At 44.2% G+C, this 8,691-nt stretch overlaps 1 protein-coding gene across 3 annotated transcripts in view; it reads left to right on the top strand.

Moving 5' to 3' along the window:
- Positions 1–492: 492 nt before the first annotated feature.
- The window catches only part of LOC112248014 (zinc finger and BTB domain-containing protein 46), a 130,329-nt gene continuing 122,130 nt past the window's right edge, over positions 493–8,691 (top strand). Inside the window, exon 1 of one of the 3 annotated variants that reach the window (XM_042304065.1) lies at positions 493–869. The gene's annotated coding sequence lies outside the window, so the exon portion shown is untranslated. The remainder of the gene's footprint in view (positions 870–8,691) is intronic. The other 2 variants (XM_042304066.1, XM_042304067.1) reach the window with 2 other exon arrangements.

Genomic DNA, 8,691 nt, shown 5'->3' with positions numbered 1-8,691 from the left:
TGTATAGACAAGAGCATACTTCTCTGTGTGGGCTAATAGCTACACTGAGACATGATTTTTAAATAGGAAACGTCCTTCATAAACTGTATTACCATGAGATGGTGTCAATTCAGATGAAACATACACTCCTTTGCAGCAGTATATATTTCTTTCTTTCAGAAAATCATATGATATACTGAAGATATAGCTGGAACAATAAATGTTAGGTATATTATAGCACGGTACTTTACACCTTACACACAATTCAATTTCAATTGGTTGTCTTGTCCATAAGACAACCCAGTTTAGCATATGAATAAGAATGTTTAACACTTCATGATATTGTTTTCATGACACACTGCACACACAGACAAATAGCCGACATTTGTATTTATTTTAGGATTTCACATCGTGCTACTCAATTGCAATAATGACACTAATATTTCTTTGAGCTGTCAGATAGAGAGTGTCTGGGGGTTGGTCGCTGATGGAACGGCGTGTGCGTTCATGTTGCCTCATTTCCTGAGTCTGCCCAAAGACAGGGAGATACGGGGGGACAGTGCGAGGGAGAGAGCGCCCTGGAGAAAGAGAGCGAAAGAGAGAGGGGGAGAGAGAGACAGACAGACTCAGAGGGGGAGGCTGGTTCCTGATACCAAAACACGGAAAAGCAGGGGAGTGAAAGAGAGAGAAAAAAAGGCTGGCTGAGACAGGGAGAGAGGGGGAGAAAACAGGGGAATAACACTTAAAGAGACACAAAAAGCGTAGGTGATGAAAGAAGATAATACTATGTTCTTCTGAACATTCCCCTTTCTTTATCTCTCACGCTGTCACATCGGATTGGAGTCCAAAGAATCGACACCGCGTCTATCACAGACCCCATGGGTTAACAGGTATGTCTGCCATGCTCTTTCATTGCTTTTCCTTCATCAGCCCTTCCGTTTCTATTCTATTGCCTAGTGTCAATGTATGTATTTTAAAAGCTGCTGATTTTATACGGAGACGCTGTCACAAGGTTCAGGCTATGTGCTTCATTTTACAACAATGTCATTTTCTTCATAGTTTTACGTTCAGATAGAGAGCGTGCTTGCGCACACGTTATAACCATCGAACAATGTAACTCTTCTGGATGCATGTGACAAGTTGAAGCGGTGTATCGTGGTTTTACGGTTAATAACGGGTGGTTGTCGGTGTGTTGGTATCATGTCACGGACCGCACAAGTGTATTTTGACAGTTCTTCGGTGCGATGCATTTAAGCATCATGCTAAAAGTAGTCCGCCTACCTGTTTCATGTTGCCGAGCTAACTGACAAGCCAGATGTCTACTTGCGTGTATGTTTCTTGTTTTTGTTATTATGAGATGCAGTCATTTGCTAATGTAGGATAATTGTGCACTTGCATGAGATTGGGAGAACACGATACAGGCTAAAGGCACACATGTATTTGCAGAATAAAACGCTCTAACCATAGACTATTTGGTTCCGCTGTAAAGGAACCCCTCTTTCCCTGACTGTATTTGTTAACCCGCGAATGTTGAGTTAACTGTCAACGTTTTGACCCCAATATTCTAGGTCTTTGCGGGATTGTCACGCAGTGAGCTGTCACTGATCGTGATGCCTTGGCTGTATATCGTTCTATGCGGTCTGTCGGGGTATTTAAAGGCTCAATGCAACCATTTTTATCGCAATATCAAATCATTTCTGGGTAACAGTTCAGTAACCTACTTTTATTTTATATTTATTTATTTTAAAAATCTATAAAAAATAAGCTTCTTAGCTAAGAGCAATTTCTCAAGCACTAATTTTTCTAGGACTGTCTGGAAGTAGTCTGTTTGAGGGCCCTAATTGAGGTTAATGGGAGGGATATGTAACCTGAAAAGTAGCTGTTATTGGCAGAGAGGTTTGAAACACTCTTTGTTATTGGTCTATGAACTTTTACTGCTTGGTGATGTCACCAGGCAGGCCAAAACTCCATCCCACCAAAACAGGCTGACATGTCAGGTGGTCTTTTCAAACAGGCTTACACTAAAAGGCGTTATCATTCTTTTTTATAAGTTCACAGTATTATTGCAACCTCATAGTATGGAAATATATATAAAACTTAGCAAATCACGTTTTTGACTGCCCTGAGCCTTTAAAATGAAATGCTGGCAGTTTGGCAGGCAAGGGTTTAAACCCCCCACCCCTTCTCCTTCCCTCGGTTAACCTCTGAAAGGGGGATTTCTCCAGCTGGAAATTTCTGCTGCGTCAACACCCAACCCCAGAGTAGGCTACCAGACAAGAATGGGAGAGTTCAGGTTTCAGACTCAATGGTTTTTGGGCAATGTTGTAGCGATATGCAATATTAATCTGATCCGTCCGCAGGCGCTTCTTGAGTTGAGTTGTAAGTGTGGCGTCAAGTGTTTTCATTTGGTGCTGAATGAAGCTGAAATGCCAAACCGTTCTGCTGATATGCTTTGCCCGTCTCTCGGTTATTGTGTGTGTGTCTCTGTCGGTCTGTGTCTGCCCCCTCAGAGTGGTCAGTTCCGTCTTCCTCCATTTTCTACCGTGCTCAGAAAATGAAAGGGGAACAACACCACTTTATTCATGCGCTGACAACAACACAATGTCTCGGCGCACCGTGCGCCAGGTGCGATGTCAACAATGAAGTCGCGCAAATCGTCAGTCTGATCAAATCTATCGATGTCTGATGTCCTATGCTATACCTTTCCCACAACAGTCTGCTAATATGTTTTCCCCTAACCTTTTGTATTTCGATCATTTAACTCCCTGTTAGTTCTAACATTTAATTGCAAAATCACACTTGTATTTGGTTTCCTCCTAGACTTACATTTGACCTCCTAAACCTAAATATGCATCAGTGTTTTATTATTCCGAGATTCTGATCATATTTTATAGACCTAATAACTTTAATTTATAGCCTAAGCATTTAGACCTATACATGCTCCCGAGTGGCGCAGCGGTCTAAGGCACTGCCTCTCAGTGCTTGAGGCGTCACTACAAACACCCTGGTTCGATTCCAGGCTGTATCATAGCTGCCGTGATTGGGAGTCCCATGCAGCGTCTTCAGGGTTTGGCCGGTGTAGGCCGTCATTGTAAATAATAATTTGTTCTTAACTGACTTGCCTAGTTAAATAAAGATTCAACAAAAAAAATATTATAAATGCTATTCAATTAAAGTTCTAAAGAATTCAAAACCACCCAATCTGTATGTTGCTTTGTTTTGCATCAACCATGGTGGTTATACCTACTAAATAAACAATTATTAGGCCTACCATTTAACATCTTGTTAACATCAACCATGTCCTTGTTTAACATCAACCATGGTGGTTATACCTACTAAATAAACAATAATTAGGCCTACCATTTAACATCTTGGTCACAAAGATGTGTGAAAGTAATATCTGAAAAATTGAATATATATATATTTTAAAAAAAAATTTTTTAAACACACTTGTGTCAGACTATTTTAATTATCTATCACAGTATAAGTTAAATCAATAGCCTGTCATAGGCAGGTTCCTTTATTAGTCAACACAATTTGGTAAAATGGAGAGATGGTCAGAGAGAGAGAGAGAGAGAGGAAAGAAAAACAAGGCCAAGATTAAATTGTTAAAGTAGCCAATGGAAACCTGGACTGGTTCCTAATTTGGGAGGTGTCAAGCATGGCAGCTAGTACGGAACCCTCGTTAACAGTGACGTCTTCACCTGGGTGAATATCTGCCAAGGTGTAAGCTAATAAGGAGAGGCTGAGCCTAATTTGATAAGCCTGCTGAAGTCTTCAATTATGCAGCTATACAGTATGTGTATTTATTTAATGACTGTTAATGAATTACTAACAATTAACATAATATTCATTATATTTGTTATATGTTTCTTAAAACTGCATTATTGGTTAAGGACTTGTAAGTAAGCATTTCACTGTAAGGTGAAACCCCTGTTGTGTTCGGCGCATGTGACAAATAACATTTGATTTGATTGTTCTATTTAATTATGTGGCTAAAACGACAGTAGCCCTATAATTCTATAAACGTCTTTTGTGACATTGTCAGGTGTATTTTAGGGGCCTGGTTGTAATCTGGTAATGGGATGTAATTTCAACCAGAAAACCTCCAGAATATGACGTATTTCATGAATGCCCTGATGTCATCATGAACCAAAATAAATACATCTGTTGACGTGAGGAAACATCACAATAAAGACATGAAATGTTTTTTACCCGGTTGGGGGTTCGGGTACTGATCTGTTGACGTGAGGACATCGTTTGCCAATCCATGTTTAAGACTAAGAATCAACATTTCTGCCGTATGTGTACCAACTGTGCCAAGACAATTACATTATATTTATATTATCAACTTGTTTTCAAAACATCTAGTGACTCAGCTTAACCAATCGTCACTAGTACTTTATTCAATGCTAATCGTCTCAACAGCTGATGCTTGGATCTGTTTGTGTTTGGAAGCTTCTAGATGTTATGAGGTGAATTGCCAGACCTGTATATACAGTATCTGACCTAGCTCCAGCTCCAGCCAAGCAATATAGGGAGAGTCTGGGCGGCCCCTTCTCTGGCTACTCTGCTCACCTCCCCCCAGGTGTGGCTGTGTTATGTCAACACTGGGCTGGAGGACGGGGGAGTGTGTGTGTGTGTGTGTGTGTTGAAAGTATGAGGGAGCAGGAGCATCAAGTGTTAAATAGACAGTGAGATGTTTATTGAGGGTGGTTGTTAATCTGAACATTTGCACTGATAGGAGAGTTTGGAAGAGGTTAGAGGGAAAGCGAGAGGAGAGTTTGGAAGAGGTTAGAGGGAAAGAGAGAGGAGAGTTTGGAAGAGGTTAGAGGGAAAGAGAGAGGAGAGTTTGGAAGAGGTTAGAGGGAAAGCGAGAGGAGAGTTTGGAAGAGGGAAAGCGAGAGGAGAGTTTGGAAGAGGTTAGAGGGAAAGAGAGAGGAGAGTTTGGAAGAGGTTAGAGGGAAAGAGAGAGGAGAGGTTGGAAGAGGTTAGAGGGAAAGAGAGAGGAGAGGTTGGAAGAGGTTAGAGGGAAAAGAGAGGAGAGTTTGGAAGAGGTTAGAGGGAAAGCGAGAGGAGAGTTTGGAAGAGGTTAGAGGGAAAGAGAGAGGAGAGTTTGGAAGAGGTTAGAGGGAAAGAGAGGAGAGGTTGGAAGAGGTTAGAGGGAAAGAGAGAGGAGAGTTTGGAAGAGGTTAGAGGGAAAGAGAGAGGAGAGTTTGGAAGAGGTTAGAGGGAAAGAGAGAGGAGAGTTTGGAAGAGGTTAGAGGGAAAGAGAGAGGAGAGTTTGGAAGAGGTTAGAGGGAAAGCGAGAGGAGAGTTTGGAAGAGGTTAGAGGGAAAGAGAGAGGAGAGTTTGGAAGAGGTTAGAGGGAAAAGAGAGGAGAGGTTGGAAGAGGTTAGAGGGAAAGAGAGAGGAGAGGTTGGAAGAGGTTAGAGGGAAAGAGAGAGGAGAGTTTGGAAGAGGTTAGAGGGAAAGAGAGAGGAGAGTTTGGAAGAGGTTAGAGGGAAAAGAGAGGAGAGTTTGGAAGAGGTTAGAGGGAAAGAGAGAGGAGAGGTTGGAAGAGGTTAGAGGGAAAGCGAGAGGAGAGGTTGGAAGAGGTTAGAGGGAAAGAGAGAGGAGAGTTTGGAAGAGGTTAGAGGGAAAGAGAGAGGAGAGTTTGGAAGAGGTTAGAGGGAAAGAGAGAGAGAGTTTGGAAGAGGTTAGAGGGAAAGAGAGAGGAGAGTTTGGAAGAGGTTAGAGGGAAAGAGAGAGGAGAGGTTGGAAGAGGTTAGAGGGAAAGCGAGAGGAGAGTTTGGAAGAGGTTAGAGGGAAAGAGAGAGGAGAGTTTGGAAGAGGTTAGAGGGAAAGAGAGAGGAGAGGTTGGAAGAGGTTAGAGGGAAAGAGAGAGGAGAGGTTGGAAGAGGTTAGAGGGAAAGAGAGAGGAGAGGTTGGAAGAGGTTAGAGGGAAAGAGAGAGGAGAGTTTGGAAGAGGTTAGAGGGAAAGAGAGGAGAGGTTGGAAGAGGTTAGAGGGAAAGCGAGAGGAGAGTTTGGAAGAGGTTAGAGGGAAAGAGAGAGGAGAGTTTGGAAGAGGTTAGAGGGAAAGAGAGAGGAGAGGTTGGAAGAGGTTAGAGGGAAAGAGAGAGGAGAGTTTGGAAGAGGTTAGAGGGAAAAGAGAGGAGAGGTTGGAAGAGGTTAGAGGGAAGAGAGAGGAGAGGTTGGAAGAGGTTAGAGGGAAAGCGAGAGGAGAGTTTGGAAGAGGTTAGAGGGAAAGAGAGGAGAGTTTGGAAGAGGTTAGAGGGAAAGAGAGAGGAGAGTTTGGAAGAGGGAAAGCGAGAGGAGAGTTTGGAAGAGGTTAGAGGGAAAGCGAGAGGAGAGTTTGGAAGAGGGAAAGAGAGAGGAGAGTTTGGAAGAGGTTAGAGGGAAAGCGAGAGGAGAGTTTGGAAGAGGGAAAGCGAGAGGAGAGTTTGGAAGAAGGAAAGCGAGATGGCTTGAATTTTGCTCTGACATGCACTGTCAACAGTGGGACCTTATATAGACAGGTGTGTGCCTTTCCAAATCATGTCCAATCAATTGAGTTTACCACAGGTGGACTCCAATCAAGTTGTAGAAACATCTCAAGGATGATCAATGGAAACAGGATTCACCTGAGCACAATTTTGAGTTTCATAGCAAAGCACTTATGTAACTAATTTACATAGCACTTAAGTAAATAAGGTATTTCAGTTTTTTAAAATTTTAATTAATGTGCAAACATTTCTAAAAACCTGTTTTCGCTTTGTCATTATGGGGTATTGTATGTAGGACATATATTTTTAGTCCATTTTAGAATAAGGCTGTAATGTAACAAAATGTGGATGGGGTCTGAATACTTCCGAAAGCACTGTAAGTGGGGGAGGCTGAGGAGGAAGTGGGGTTGCAGGCTGACACTACACAGCTCTGCTCAGTGTGTGTGTGCCTGACTGTGTGTCTGGGTGTGTGTGTGGGGGTGGAGTGCTTTGTTCTCGTGGCTTTAGTCCCAGGCAGTGGGCTGAACTGTGTGGTAGCAGGTTAGAAGGTTTTAGTCCCGGGCTGTGGGCTGAACTGTGTGGTAGAAGGTTTTAGTCCCAGGCTGTGGGCTGAACTGTGTGGTAGCAGGTTAGAAGGTTTTAGTCCCAGGCTGTGGGCTGAACTGTGTGGTAGCAGGTTAGAAGGTTTTAGTCCCGGGCAGTGGGCTGAACTGTGTGGTAGAAGGTTTTAGTCCCAGGGTGTGGGCTGAACTGTGTGGTAGCAGGTTAGAAGGTTTTAGTCCCAGGCTGTGGGCTGAACTGTGTGGTAGCAGGTTAGAAGGTTTTAGTCCCAGGCTGTGGGCTGAACTGTGTGGTAGCAGGTTAGAAGGTTTTAGTCCCGGGCAGTGGGCTGAACTGTGTGGTAGAAGGTTTTAGTCCCAGGGTGTGGGCTGAACTGTGTGGTAGCAGGTTAGAAGGTTTTAGTCCCAGGCTGTAGGCTGAACTGTGTGGTAGCAGGTTAGAAGGTTTTAGTCCCAGGCTGTGGGCTGAACTGTGTGGTAGCAGGTTAGAAGGTTTTAGTCCCAGGCTGTGGGCTGAACTGTGTGGTAGCAGGTTAGAAGGTTTTAGTCCCAGGCAGTGGGCTGAACTGTGTGGTAGCAGGTTAGAAGGTTTTAGTCCCAGGCTGTAGGCTGAACTGTGTGGTAGCAGGTTAGAAGGTTTTAGTCCCAGGCTGTGGGCTGAACTGTGTGGTAGCAGGTTGGAAGGTTTTAGTCCCAGGCTGTGGGCTGAACTGTGTGGTAGCAAGTTATAAGGTTTTAGTCCCAGGCTGTGGGCTTACCTGTGTGATAGCAGGTTAGAAGGTTTTAGTCCCAGGCAGTGGGCTGAACTGTGTGGTAGCAGGTTAGAAGGTTTTAGTCCCAGGCTGTGGGCTGAACTGTGTGGTAGAAGGTTTTAGTCCCAGGCTGTGGGCTGAACTGTGTGGTAGCAGGTTAGAAGGTTTTAGTCCCAGGCTGTGGGCTGAACTGTGTGGTAGAAGGTTTTAGTCCCAGGCTGTGGGCTGAACTGTGTGGTAGCAGGTTAGAAGGTTTTAGTCCCAGGCTGTGGGCTGAACTGTGTGGTAGCAGGTTAGAAGGTTTTAGTCCCAGGCTGTGGGATGAACTGTGTGGTAGCAGGTTAGAAGGTTTTAGTCCCAGGCTGTGGGATGAACTGTGTGGTAGCAGGTTAGAAGGTTTTAGTCCCAGGCTGTGGGCTGAACTGTGTGGTAGAAGGTTTTAGTCCCAGGCTGTGGGATGAACTGTGTGGTAGCAGGTTAGAAGGTTTTAGTCCCAGGCTGTGGGATGAACTGTGTGGTAGCAGGTTAGAAGGCTTTAGCTGCTAAAGCACAGGGGACCTACCTACTGTAAACTGCTCCCTCATTTACACAGCACTTTGTGTGTCTGTATGTGTGTTCCTCTCTCTGTGTTGCTTTGTTCTAAACTACCACTGCATAAGTCATTGAAAGAAAAACATTCTCTCTCTCTCTCTCTCTCTCTCTCTCTCTCTCTTTCGCCTCTCTCTCTCCCTCTCTCACTCTCTCTTTCGCCTCTCTCTCTCCCTCTCTCACTCTCTCACTCGCCTCTCTCTCTCTCTCTCTCTCTCCCTCTCTCACTCTCTCTTTCGCCTCTCTCTCTCTCTCCCTCTCTCTCTCTCCCTCTCTCACTCTCTCTTTCGCCTCTCTCTCTCCCTCTCTCTCTCCCTCTCTCACTC

This window comes from Oncorhynchus tshawytscha, linkage group LG22 (genome assembly GCF_018296145.1).
Source record: "Oncorhynchus tshawytscha isolate Ot180627B linkage group LG22, Otsh_v2.0, whole genome shotgun sequence".
NCBI classification, from domain to species: Eukaryota; Metazoa; Chordata; class Actinopteri; order Salmoniformes; family Salmonidae; genus Oncorhynchus; species Oncorhynchus tshawytscha.
Note: the sequence above shows the minus strand (reverse complement) of the source record. Positions and strands in the feature narration are given on the sequence as shown.